The sequence below is a fragment of the Schistocerca americana genome, chromosome 11 (genome assembly GCF_021461395.2).
Source record: "Schistocerca americana isolate TAMUIC-IGC-003095 chromosome 11, iqSchAmer2.1, whole genome shotgun sequence".
Lineage (NCBI taxonomy): Eukaryota > Metazoa > Arthropoda > Insecta > Orthoptera > Acrididae > Schistocerca > Schistocerca americana.
Window position 1 is genome coordinate 144,199,194 of NC_060129.1, and position 14,803 is coordinate 144,213,996.

The 14,803-nt window shown below is 45.2% G+C and overlaps 1 protein-coding gene across 4 annotated transcripts in view; it reads left to right on the forward strand.

The window, feature by feature from the left end:
* Positions 1–14,803, forward strand: part of LOC124554143 (26S proteasome non-ATPase regulatory subunit 10-like) — a 107,082-nt gene that overhangs the window by 21,063 nt on the left and 71,216 nt on the right. For 3 of the 4 annotated variants that reach the window (XR_006968260.1, XR_006968261.1, XM_047128207.1), the window contains exon 2: positions 3,824–3,921. The exons of the other annotated variant lie outside the window; for it this stretch is intronic. The gene's annotated coding sequence lies outside the window, so the exon portion shown is untranslated. The remainder of the gene's footprint in view (positions 1–3,823; positions 3,922–14,803) is intronic. 4 annotated transcript variants of the gene reach the window in all.

Below are 14,803 nucleotides of genomic sequence, written 5' to 3' on the forward strand. Positions count from 1 at the left end.
GTGAGGATAGTACTCTTCTCTGTCTGAAAGCCAGAACTCATCTTATCTAGCCCGTGGAAGGATTTCTCTACGATCAAATACATTTCCCTGGGAGTGGGAATGGAACACCAGTGCGGAAGCCACAGAAATAATCTCTCGGATGTTCTCTCCCTATGCGATGTCTGGGACAGAGTGGGTCCACACAACGCGAACATCACAACTTGCGCCGTTTGCCTGTCCCTGTCTGACTGATAAGGACCCCTACACACTGTGGCAGTAGGATTGCTCGCACCAACAAGACGGTTTGCAGATAGGCCGTACTTTGCCAGAACCCTTCTAACAAAACTCAAGTTTTCCTTGCGCCTTCCCTAATACTGGTCTTACGTGACCAGAACATTTCACATCATCTCTTAGTTATACCTGTCGATACTTACGAATTGTGATCTTCTAAAAGTGAAGTTGTGATGGTTTACAGCTGTTCTTTTCTTCTTTTTAGAGGCTTTTTCTTACATTTACTCACATTTAAAAAGGGCTACCAGTATTATGAGAAGTAAAAATTTTCCTCACATCTTAGTCGGCCGGAGTGGCCGAGCGGTTCTAGGCGCTACAGTCTGGAACCGCGCGACCGCTGCGGTCGCAGGTTCGAATCCTGCCTCGGGCATGGATGTGTGTGATGTCCTTAAGTTAGTTAGGTTTAAGTAGTTCTAAGTTCTAGGGGACTGATGACCTCAGAAGTTAAGTCCCATAGTGCTCAGAGCCATTTTTCTTCCACATCATACTGATTTTCCTTTTGATCGTCCAATGACGTACTTCTGTAGACGATATGCAATTTTAGTGTTGCTGACATTAACTGATAAATCGTCATTCACTGTAATGTACTGTGTAATTTTCAGTGCGATAGGGTCTGCAGCTCTGATGAATTTTTTGTAAGATTTCATGATGCCTTCATCTGCCATTCTCTTTATTTCATGTACGATTTTACAATTTAGGCGTAAGGCCGCTTTCAGGTATCTGAAACGGAAGCGTTATACATTGGATACATTAGTGACACCTGTGATTTTGATGTAGGAACAAGTCATATCTGTATATATACCTTATAACTTACTTTATGGGTGATTTTTTTTAGTAGTACATTATGCCATGCACGTCGTTCCTCCTATGATTCGATGTTATGCTCATAAAATAAATCAGAGATGTTTTAGACTATTTTAGAAGCACGTTACTTTCGAGCAGTTGTTGCAAAGCTCTTATATATAAGACTCGTGTTTTAACGTACTTAACACTACGAAGGTTACAATTATTTTGCAGAAATTAGTTAACCAACCCGCATATGCTTTTGTTCTCAATTATATTCAATTATCATTCGTCATTGGTGTAAATATCACTGTAACTTCTTTGAAATAACTTATAAATATTTGTTCTTTTATTGTCGGAGCACGTCACTTTAACCAGAGACAAAAACGAAACACACAAAAATAAAGTCCTTGTATGGCCATTATTTCCGATTAAATTCACCAATACAAACTCATGCACTAGTTGCAGAACCACTAACAATCTACAGCGATTATTCAGACACATACCACATAAACCAGAACCGTTTTCACAATCAGGAATCTACAAAGTTAACTATGTAGAGTTCTGGGAACTGGGGTGATGCAAAACTTCTGTTGTTGTGTGTATTTCGAATATAATTCATAAAAGTGAGCAGAGTGTGGGGAATAGACTCCAAAAGCTCTTTTCACAGTGGAGACGTACGATTGCCACCTTAGTCGATAGTCTGCAGCATACTTTATGCTATGGCTTGTGTACATTAGATTCTTATATGTCTGTTCCTGGAGATGTACACACTCACTGACGTAAAATATTTTAATTGTTCCAGGGAAGTCTCGTACTGTGAATGTGTGATCCCCCAGAATTACAGACGGCGAATGAACATTGCCGTGGAACGGCATAGGAATATGTATTGACGTAATGGATAGTTCATACCATTCATCAGTCGATAATATCACTTTAACGTTGCAAAATTAAGGGTTTTCAAGGACGACCACCAGATAGAACTCTCGATGAGAAATCATACCAATGCTGACATGTTTACAGCCTTTGTTGTTTAAACTGTAGTTAACTTTAGACAACATTATTACTACATCATGTGACACCTTCATTTCGTCTGCTGTTGCTGCTACGTGCTGTGACACCTTACCCATTTGTCCGTTGTCTAGCGATTGGGTGAGCTGTTCATTTGAGAGTTGGCAACACTCTCTTAGGATTTGAAGGTTGGCTACAGCGCGCATACACAAGCTCTGGAATCTAAGATATTGTTGTCGCGCTTCGTAGCGCACGGATTAACCAGTGGCAGTTTGGAGGCCCGTGTAGGAGCCCGCCTGCTGTGGTGCGCACGTGACCGCCGGCAGCGACACAGGATTTGGTACCGAGTTGATATTTTTTTATAATTTGCAGCGCTCTTATTAATTTAAAGAAAAGGGTTTGTGTATGTGCGTAGCAGCAGACGGTAATTTTGATAATGGTAGGAGTTGAATTCTTAAGGAAAACCATTGTTAGGTGAACAGATTAAGTATTGATTTTTGTCATTGATTTCTTTTGAAACTGTCAGGGAATTGTTTCACTATGTATTTAATTGAGAAGTATTTCAGACTGTCTCAAGAGTTTGATTAATTTGTAATGCCACTGGAGGCAGATTTACACACGAAGCAATTGCTGAAAGAGCTTATAGCGTTTTATTGATTGAATGAGAAAGAATCGCTTTCAGAATATAGTTTTTGAAAAATGGAATTACGTGTTTGGGTTATAATTTAGCAATTTAAGATTTGAGCAAACCCTTTCTCTTGAATTACATGTAGTTGTGGTAAGAAGCAGCAGCCGCAGCAACAGCAGGAACCGCCATACAGAACATGCATTTCACTCAGCATGAATAATAGGTTCCTTTATGTTTCTGTTAAATAATGGAAAGCAGCAGATCAGGCAGTGGCAGCAGAAAGACCAAGTAAGTTATTTGTTGTGCACAGGGCCAATTAAAAAAAATAATAAAGTTTAGGCGATCTCTGTAATAGTAAAGTTAACGAGAGTACAAGCACGAGATTTTCAGTAGAAAACGCGAGATAAGAAGATAGAGCTCGCGACTTTCACATTATTTGTTATTTATATAATTCTTTGCAACTTTAAAAAGTATATAAGTGGCACAAAAAAAATGGTTCAAATGGCTCTGAGCACTATGGGACTCAACTGCTGAGGTCATTAGTCCCCTACAAAGAACTAGTTAAACCTAACTATCCTAAGGACATCACAAACATCCATGCCCGAGGCAGGATTCGAACCTGCGACCGTAGCGGTCTTGCGGTTCCAGACTGCAGCGCCTTTAACCGCACGGCCACTTCGGCCGGCTATAAGTGGCACACACTGGCCTTTTCTGCCAGTTCATCACAAGAATGAACAAGATGATGATAATTTGTGGCCGGCCCCGGTGGTCTAGCGGTTCTAGGCGCTCAGTCAGGAACCGCGCGACTACTACGGTCGCAGGTTCGAATCCTGCCTCGGGCATGAATGTGTGTGATGTCCTTAGGTTAGTTAGGTTTAAGTAGTTCTAAATTCTAGGGGACTTCTGACCGCAGATGTTTAGTCCCATAGTGCTCAGAGCCATTTTTGATAATTTGTGGAATTACTGTGTCTGTTGTTAACTCTAGAGAGGGCAGTGCGTGTGTACTATAAGTCAGGTTCGCTGATGTGCCTGCTATTAATTTCTGTTTAGTGAGTACACAACTTCGGTGTATTCAAGAAGATGACAACATAACTTAGACATTCGTTATTTTGTTATGTCCGGCCCCGGTAGCTGAGTGATATTCGCTGCTCGGCCGCCGAGCCGGACGGACGTGTGGCGGCAGCGCTGGGAGGGTTGGCGTAAACAGCGGCTGTGTGGCTGTTACGAAGGTCAGTAGAGCGCTTTGTTTACTTTGCATCTTTCAGTGATTTAAAATGACAAAATGAACGAAATTAGCTGTGAAAGAAGAGATACGGTTAGATTCACTTTTGATTGGACCTGTAAAAGACCAAAGGCTTTTGAGATCAAAAGATGGCTTTCAGAAACAGTTAAGATCACAGGAGACGAAATTATTGGCGTTCATCTATCTTTTGTTTCAAATTCTGCCTTTTTGAAATTGATTACCTCTGATTTGTGCTAGTCGATAGTTGACAAGTGTGGTGGCAAATTGAAATTTAATCATGCAGACGGAACCGTTAGTGACGTTCTTGTTTCCCATGCTGGGCTAGGCATTCGAACAGTGAGAGTTTTCGAACTGCCGTTCGAGGTCCCTGCCGGAGCAATCAATGCTGCTCTTCAGCCCTATGGTAGGGTTATATCTAATATTGCAGAAAAATGGCCGGAGCAATACATGTTTCCGGTTTTGAATGGAGTTAGACAGATTAAGACTGAGCTCTTACGGCATATCCCTTCTTACTTGAATATCTGTGGCCATCGCGCTCTCATATTTTATGATGGGCAGCCACGGACTTGTGCGTTATGTAACGCAACAGGGCACGTCAGAAGTGAGTGCAGTAGGAGGCGTGTTCCTCAGTTACTGACTAACGAGGCGGCTGTCCCAGGACAAGTTGTTGGCGCCGGCCGCGGTGGTCTCGCGGTTCTAGGCGCGCAGTCCGCAACCGTGCGACTGCTACGGTCGCAGGTTCGAATCCTGCCACGGGCATGGATGTGTGTGATGTCTTTTTTTTTTTTTTTTTACTTTATTGTTATTTTGACACCTGAACAATCAGGTAGGCTGGCAGCAGCACAATACGCCGCTCTTCAGCCGAAGAGAGTACAAGGAAGTAAACAGACAAGAGACATCACTTAGAAAAACGGCGGGAAAAAACAGTAGACACAAGAACATAAAGGCACAAGAAGCCGTTCACACTCGATGACAATCCACACTACGAACTGTTGACACGACGCACAAACACTGAAGAATACGATGGCACTGGTGAACAATGGAGTGTGACGGTGAGCACTGAACACTAAACATGACGGCACACACGATACACTGATGGCGGTGATCTCCGGCGCGCGAATGTCCACTGAGCGTGTGCGAGTCCGGGGACCTGCCAAGAGGGGAACAGGGGTGAGGTGGGGTAGAGGGGAGGAAAAAAGGATGCCATTGGCTTAGGAGATGGGGGCAGGAGGAGAGGGGCAGGGGAGGGGAGGCCCGGGGGAGGAGGGGGGAGAAAAGGAGGAGGGAGGGAAAAGGAAGAGAAGGGAGGGAGGGTGCCCAGAGGAGTAAGTGCAGGAGGAGGGCGGGAGGATCAAAGTTGGTAGGAGGGGTAGATGGAGGGGAGGAGGGCATCATCAGGGAGAGGGAGCTGGCGGAAGCCACCTTGGGAGAGGGTAAGGAGGGTGGAGAGATGGAGACCGGGTGGGACGTGCGAATACAGGCGCGGCAGCGGCCGGGGGTGGGAGAGGATCGGGGAGACGAGCGGGTGAGGTGAGGGAAGGGGAGGTGTACAGGATCTGTATCCTTTCAAGGAAAAGGAGGAGGTGAGGGAAGGGGATGAGATCATACAGGATCCGCGTGGGGGAGGGGAGACGGATGCGATAGGCGAGGCGGAGAGCATGGCGTTCAAGGATTTGGAGGGATTTATAAAAGGTAGGGGGGGCGGAGATCCAAGCCGGATGGGCATAACAAAGGATAGGGCGGATGAGGGATTTATAGGTGTGGAGGATGGTGGAGGGGTCCAGACCCCACGTACGGCCAGAGAGGAGCTTGAGGAGACTGAGGCGGGAGCGTGCCTTGGCTTGGATTGTCCGGAGGTGGGGAGTCCAGGAGAGGCGACGGTCGAGGGTGACGCCAAGGTACTTAAGAGTGGGAGTGAGGGCGATAGGACGGCCATAGATGGTGAGATAGAAATCAAGGAGGCGGAAGGAAGGGGTGGTTTTGCCTACAATGATCGCCTGGGTTTTGGAGGGATTGACCTTGAGCAACCACTGGTTGCACCAAGTGGTGAACCGGTCAAGATGGGATTGGAGAAGGTGTTGGGAGCGCTGCAGGGTGGGGGCAAGGGCAAGGAACGTGGTGTCATCGGCAAACTGGAGGAGGTGGACGGGGGGTGACGGCGGCGGCATGTCCGCCGTGTACAAAAGGTACAGAAGGGGGGAGAGGACGGAGCCTTGGGGCACACCGGCAGAGGGGAAAAAGGTGTGATGTCCTTAGGTTAGTTAGGTTTAAGTAGTTCTAAGTTCTAGGGGACTGATGACCACAGCAGTTGAGTCCCATAGTGCTCAGGGCCATTTGAACCAAGTTGTTAGCATGCAGGTGACGTACGCTGCCGCGGCAGCTAGCCGGGCCCCCTATCAACAGAATATGGCCGAGCAGGCGGGACCTTCCGACGCGCGCACGGAAACGGGAGGCACCGCGGAGTTCACTAACGAGGACAATCAGAATCTGGCCAGTAATGATGTCACTGAGGACGCACCGCTCTTGCCCTCTGACAAGGGGAGGCCGCCAATTGTGAAATTCAGATTCAATTCATACTGCGCATAATAAAAGCTCATGGCCAGAGGTGTAATGTGGCAAAGCACCAAGATGCACTTCTCAGCCGTTGTCGAGAAAATCGAGTTAAAAGAAACCGTTGCGGTGAAATACTGTCAACGATTAATAATTTCCTACAGCGTCGTGGCGCCGCGGTAAGCGCACGGCTTCGTAATCCGAAGGTCGCCGGATCGAAACTCGCGCCAAGCAACCTTTTTTTTCCTAGTATTTGTTTTTTTGTAATTCAAATGTATACACACACACACACACACACATATTATATATATATATATATATATATATATATATATATATATATATATAATTCCCGGCAATCAGTTGCAACAATTATGCATATAATAAGTTGCTGAAAGTCGTTTGTCGTGGAAAAACTGGCGACTTCGAACATCATTATGTTTTCCGCAAACAAATTTGTATTTCACAAATGTTATTAATTGTCTTCATAATGTTAACCACGTATAGTTAACGGAAGACGTAGAAACGATATTCCGAAACGAATACGTATAGCGTAAGTCAAACGTTCGAATTAGAATAGAGACCCCACGAACACAAATTTGCTGTGGCAGGTATGAAATATAAACTCCGTTACTCGCTCGTTACACTTGAAGGACAGATGTTGAATGGGTCGATACGAGCCGCCGCATAAGAGCGTAGTTGCGTGCTAACTTCCAAAGAAAGTAGATGCAGTCCCTAGCGCAACTTATAACATCGTCGAAAATCAGTGCGTACGTGAGAGCTTTGGTACACCGTGTTAAAAAAACTGAAAAATGGAGGCGGTACAATTGGAGAGCGATCCGCCTTCAACAACATGCATAAACAATTCATTAATAGTTCATATATATATATATATATATATATATATATATATATATATATATATATATATTTGAATTACAAAAAACTAATAATAAAAAAAATTGCATGGTGCGAGATTCGATCCGGCGACCTTCAGATTACGAACCCGAGCACTTACCGCTGCGCCACGACGCTGTAGGCAATTACAAATCGTAGAGAGCATTTCATCGCAACGGTTTCTTTCAACTGTCGATTTTCTCGACAACGGCTGAGAAGTGCATCTTGGTGCTTTGCCACATTACACCTCTGGCCATGAGCTTTTATTATGCGCAGTATGAATTGAGTCTGAATTTCACAATTGGCGGCCTCCCCTTGTGAGTCTGACAACTCTTCCAACGAGCGACAAGCCTCATCGACAATACCTGATGTAGACATGGCAGAGTACGAAGCGGTAGCTACACACGAAAGGGCCAACATCCCAGAGGGCACTACAGTGGATGGACATAAAGAGGAAGTGATACAACAGAAAACTGACAACCACACAGATGACAGGATACCACAGACAGGTTCAGGAAACGTCAAAAGAAAAGGAGGGGCGCAAGAAGACGAACCAGTGACACCACCCGTCTCACGTGTCGTAGAAACAGCAGCAACGGCCGACTCAGAAATTAACGGAGCTCAAAAATCTTCCGCCACGAAGGCGGGACAGGTGACTTCTCCTCGACCTTCCATGGAGTCGCCAGGAAGTTCACCAAAGGTTTCACCGACGATTTCACCGAAATCATCAAAAAATAAAAAGAGGCGAAGAGCACATCAAGCTGCAGAGAATTTGGCCCCTCCTTTAAGAGAGCGGCTGAGGAAGATACGGGAGACCGAAAAGAAGGACGAAGATATACAAAAGGAAGCGGTCGGCGAATCTTCGGATCGGAACAAGGGACACGAACGGGCTGACACGCCACACGGAACATATGAACCCTTGCATGACAATACGACATCAGATATGGACAACGAAACCCGACTTGGACAAGGACATGGACACGACATCACCGAGCCACGATTTAACTGGGCGGGCGAAAAGGAGGATCAGACCGATGCAATGGGGGCGGAAGGGGTTTTTGAGGAAGAATTTTTTTATTGAAAATTGTCACACCGAACGCTAAGAAGAAAGAAAAAAAAGAAAAAAGAAGGAAAACCGTCAATGGAATACAAGTAAAATAAAATAACACTATATATATCTAACCCGAAATTATTGTACGCGGCTCCAATACCGCGTCCTCTGATTACTGTCTCGTAGCGTCTCACAGTGGAACATACATATAACGTGACCACCTTAAACATAAACAAAATTCACAGTCAAGCAAAGGTAACTGCACTGAAGGACTTTCTGTATCACTCAGATACAGATATCGCCTTCCTGCAGGAAGTTAATGTCAAAGAATTGTATGTTTCAGGGTACAAAGAGGTGTTGAATGTGGCTCCAGAAAACGCGTGTGGAACAGCCATCCTTGCTAAAGAAGGGATCGAGATGACAAACGTGTGCCTTTTAGAGACGGGGAGGGGAATTAGCTGCACAATTTTTAACACCACTTTTATAAACCTACACTCCCGGAAATGGAAAAAAGAACACATTGACACCGGTGTGTCAGACCCACCATACTTGCTCCGGACACTGCGAGAGGGCTGTACAAGCAATGATCACACGCACGGCACAGCGGACACACCAGGAACCGCGGTGTTGGCCGTCGAATGGCGCTAGCTGCGCAGCATTTGTGCACCGCCGCCGTCAGTGTCAGCCAGTTTGCCGTGGCATACGGAGCTCCATCGCAGTCTTTAACACTGGTAGCATGCCGCGACAGCGTGGACGTGAACCGTATGTGCAGTTGACGGACTTTGAGCGAGGGCGTATAGTGGGCATGCGGGAGGCCGGGTGGACGTACCGCCGAATTGCTCAACACGTGGGGCGTGAGGTCTCCACAGTACATCGATGTTGTCGCCAGTGGTCGGCGGAAGGTGCACGTGCCCGTCGACCTGGGACCGGACCGCAGCGACGCACGGATGCACGCCAAGACCGTAGGATCCTACGCAGTGCCGTAGGGGACCGCACCGCCACTTCCCAGCAAATTAGGGACACTGTTGCTCCTGGGGTATCGGCGAGGACCATTCGCAACCGTCTTCATGAAGCTGGGCTACGGTCCCGCACACCGTTAGGCCGTCTTCCGCTCACGCCCCAACATCGTGCAGCCCGCCTCCAGTGGTGTCGCGACAGGCGTGAATGGAGGGACGAATGGAGACGTGTCGTCTTCAGCGATGGGAGTCGCTTCTGCCTTGGTTCCAATGATGGTCGTATGCGTGTTTGGCGCCGTGCAGGTGAGCGCCACAATCAGGACTGCATACGACCGAGGCACACAGGGCCAACACCCGGCATCATGGTGTGGGGAGCGATCTCCTACACTGGCCGTACACCACTGGTGATCGTCGAGGGGACACTGAATAGTGCACTGTACATCCAAACCGTCATCGAACCCATCGTTCTACCATTCCTAGACCGGCAAGGGAACTTGCTGTTCCAACAGGACAATGCACGTCCGCATGTATCCCGTGCCACCCAACGTGCTCTAGAAGGTGTAAGTCAACTACCCTGGCCAGCAAGATCTCCGGATCTGTCCCCCATTGAGTATGTTTGGGACTGGATGAAGCGTTGTCTCACGCGGTCTGCACGTCCAGCACGAACGCTGGTCCAACTGAGGCGCCAGGTGGAAATGGCATGGCAAGCCATTCCACAGGACTACATCCAGCATCTCTACGATCGTCTCCATGGGAGAATAGCAGCCTGCATTGCTGCGAAAGGTGGATATACACTGTACTAGTACCGACATTGTGCATCCTCTGTTGCCTGTGTCTATGTGCCTGTGGTTCTGTCAGTGTGATCATGTGATGTATGTGACCCCAGGAATGTGTCAATATAGTTTCCCCTTCCTGGGACAATGAATTCATGGTGTTCTTATTTCAATTTCCAGTAGTGTATACGCACCTTCAGGCAACAATGCGAGACGAGAGGGGGCAGCTTTTTTTAAAAGTGACATTTTATTTCTACTCCAAGAAAACCCTGCAGAAATTGTGATTGGTGGAGATTTTAATTGCGTTTTAGATAAAAAGGATCAGCGACCAAATTTTAACTTCTCCCAAGAACTGCAGGCGTTGGTCACCAACAGGAAGTGGTTTGACGCGTGGGAAATAAAATATCCGACGCTGGTTCGCTTCACATATATCAATGGTGCTACACAGAGCAGAATCGACAGAATATATGTCACCCCCAGTTTAGCCACCAAAGTCAGTAGTATCGGGGTGATACCAGCCGCCTTCTGTGACCACCTCGGAGTGAGGTGCAGCATCAAATTAACCAGGCAAGAGACATATTGGGGTCGCCCACTATGGAAATTAAATATCAATACCCTCTCTGAAAACGCTCTAGCTTTAAAGATGCAAGAAACTTGGCAGTCTGTTTTAAGGATGCGTACTAAATATACAGGGCTATTACAAATGATTGAAGCGATTTCATAAATTCACTGTAGCTCCATTCATTGACATATGGTCACGACACACTACAGATACGTAGAAAAACTCATAAAGTTTTGTTCGGCTGAAGCCGCACTTCAGGTTTCTGCCGCCAGAGCGCTCGAGAGCGCAGTGAGAAAAATGGCGACAGGAGCTGAGAAAGCGCATGTCGTGCTTGAAATGCACTCACATCAGTCAGTCATAACAGTGCAACGACACTTCAGGACGAAGTTCAACAAAGATCCACCAACTGCTAACTCCATTCGGCAATGGTATGCGCAGTTTAAAGCTTCTGGATGCCTCTGTAAGGGGGAATCATCGGGTCGGCCTGCAGTGAGCGAAGAAACGGTTGAACGCGTGCGGGCAAGTTTCACGCGTAGCCCGCGGAAAATTGGCTCATGCCAGACCTGGAGACCGACAGCGCCGACTTCATCTTTCAACAGGATGGTGCTCCACCGCACTTCCATCATGATGTTCGGCATTTCTTAAACAGGAGATTGGAAAACCGATGGATCGGTCGTGGTGGAGATCATGATCAGCAATTCATGTCATGGCCTCCACGCTCTCCCGACTTAACCCCATGCGATTTCTTTCTGTGGGGTTATGCGAAAGATTCAGTGTTTAAACCTCCTCTACCGAGAAACGTGCCAGAACTGCGAGCTCGCATCAACGATGCTTTCGAACTCATTGATGGGGACATGCTGCGCCGAGTGTGGGAGGAACTTGATGTCTGCCGAATCACTAAAGGGGCACATATCGAACGTTTGTGAATGCCTAAAAAAACTTTTTGAGTGTTTGTATGTGTGTGCAAAGCATTGTGAAAATATCTCAAATAATGAAGTTATTGTAGAGCTGTGAAATCGCTTCAATCATTTGTAATAACCATGTAGAACAACTATTGAATGGTGGACTATGGCCGCTAAGAAAAAGATAAGAGCATCACTGATATCTTACGCCAAAGAAAGGGCAATGTGGTCAAGACACACAATGGAGTTTTACTACTCTTGCTTAAGAGACCTTTACGACCAACCTATGTCTCAAGACGTCTTTATCAATATTAAAAACGTTAAAGCCAAAATGATAAGTATCAAGAGGGTACATTTGGGGGGATTACAAATCAAATCACACACTAGAACGACGATGGAGGCAGAAAACACCTCCATCTACCACTTGATACAACACACAAAAAACAGAAGAAGAAATTTTATTGCCAGCCTCAGAACGGAAGATAACAGTGTCCTGACAGAACAAAGGGATATCTTAACTGAAGCACATAGATTTTTTCAGCAATTATATTCTGGAAATGCTACTGACGACAACTCAGTACAAGAGTTTTTACAGAACTCCGGAATAGAGGCAGTTGTTACAGAGGTGGAGAACAGAGGTTTAACGTTAGAAATTACGAATGACGAGGTTTTTGATATACTCAAATCTTCACCTTCACGTAAGTCTCCAGTCCCAGACGGCCTGCCTGTGGAGTTTTATAGGACCTTTTGGCACCTAGTAGGTTCCCAATTCACGGAAGTAGTTAATGACGTCTTGAGGGGAGAGGAAATTCCTGCTGCTTTCAAGGAAAGTGTAACTGTACTACTTCCAAAGGGAAGGAGTACGGACACGAAAGATATTACTAAAATGAGGCCGATCAGTCTAATGAACTCAGATTACAAGGTAGTTGCACGTGTAATTAAAGAACGAATGGGACCGATTTTAGAAAAAGTTATTGGACGCCGTCAGACGTGTCTCCCTCGACGTACCATTTTTAAGACTGTATGTGAATATCGAGACATTATTTCTATTTTCTCATCATCGTCAGCGAATGGAGGCATTGACTTCATTGATTTTGCTAAAGCGTTTGACAGAGTCAACTACGGATATCTGTTCAGAACCTTGAACCACATAGGTTTCAATGATGGCAACTTAGCGGTTTTAATGAACATCGTCAGAGGCATACGAACCAAAATCTCGATCAATGGACAATATACTAATGAAGTATTGATATCTAGTGGAGTTCCTCAGGGAAGTCCCCTGTCCATGTTGTTTTATGTGGTTTCTCTGGAACCCCTTTTGCGGCTTTTGAACACAACCTTAGAAGGCATAACAATAGCTGGATTGAAGACGGTTACAAATGCATACGCTGACGATGTGGGAGTTCTAGTAAGGAGCGATGATGACTGTGCCCAGCTAACGGACAAGTTATTGCTTTATACCAGGACAACTGGTGCGAGGATAAATGAAACGAAAAGTTTGTTTTTAAATTTACAGGGTCTTGACAATATGCAGCTACCGTGGGCAAACAAGGTGGAGCGTCACACTGCTTTGGGCATACCTTTTTACAGTTGCCCATTAAGAACAACGGCTGCAAATTGGAAACAGGCGTTAGGAATAATCAGAGGCAGCTTAATACTGCATGAAACGAGAGACTTAAATATCAAGCAAAGAATTAAACTAATAAACTGTGCAGTTCTTTCGAAAGCTGCATATGTCGCTCAGATTTTACCTATACCTCCAGACATAGCGAAATCTATAATGAGCACAATCTGTCGATACGTAAGGAAAGGCCATATTTTTAGAGTAGCAGTAGGAACGACTACATCGAGACCCGAAAACGGAGGCCTAGGGCTGACAGACCTTCGAAGGAAACACACTGCCCTCTTCATTAAAAGAACGCTGGAACTTATAGAGACACAGCGGAACAGTATAACTGCCGCTCTATTTGACCTTCTCAAACCCGGAAGCATGCAGCCGCCAGTAGATGTTCACAACATAAATTACAACCTAAAGCATATTAAGGACTTTTATGTAGAATCAAGCTACTTGACATGCATTTTAACAGACAAAAATAAGAGGACAAGTAAATATATAGTAGAGAAGTCACAATCACGCGAAAACCAAAATAAAATGGAGCTGAAGTATCCCAACAAAAACTGGTAAAAAATATGGACTAATATAAATAACAAAACACTGACTACGGAAGTGCAAGCGTCTTGGGACAGAGTTGTCAACAATATCATTAGTACCAATGAAAAACTGTATTCAATAGGAATACAAGCAACCAATGTGTGCCAAAAATGTCACAATTCGGACTCCTTAAAGCTACGCTTCATCTGTAATGGATACAAGAATATTTGGAATGACATTGTATTGCAAGTCGCTTTTCTCAAACGGACCGATGGAAGAGAAATCACACTAAACGATATACTCTTTCCAGAAGAAATTTCCTTTCCACCACAAAAAAACAATGTCATTTTGTGGCTATTCGGAAATTTTGTCAGTTATGTCGTTAACAACAAAGGCAATGACAATCTACAAGAATATCGAGAATATATGAAAGACGAATACTTCAAAATATACCGGAACAAAGACCATAAAAAGAAACTCGGGAATATGATGCAAATTTTGTTTCAGAAACAAGGCATCGGTTAATACCTAAATAATATGAAATGGACCGAACAAGATAGACTGCCAAAGTAGGGGATTGCTGTTGAGGGTGAAGTACGGTGGGGGAATTCGTGTGCCCCGGGACCAATACGGTAGCCGTGAAGGCCTCAACAGAACCCCGAAAAACCATGTTTTCCCAAGAAGTAACAGGAGTCATGCCACAGCACAAGAATAGTAGGGAAAAACTATTCTCATGCAAAAGACGTGCATCACTGAAGAAGTTTAATTTCCTATCTTACTTTTTACTTTTGCTTCTCTTTCACGTTTGTTAAAATTCTAATGGAAGAATATTTTGCGTTCCGTTAATGCGGTCAATAGTATTATAGAAAGAGTTATTTTCACCGTAATCAATTCGGATTACAATTTACAATTTTCTAACATTGTCTTCAAGATGCAATTCAGAATAAAAAAAATAAATAAATAAATAAATTAAAAAAAAGTGGTCAGCGTGACGGAATGTCAATCGTAAGGTCCCGGGTTCGATT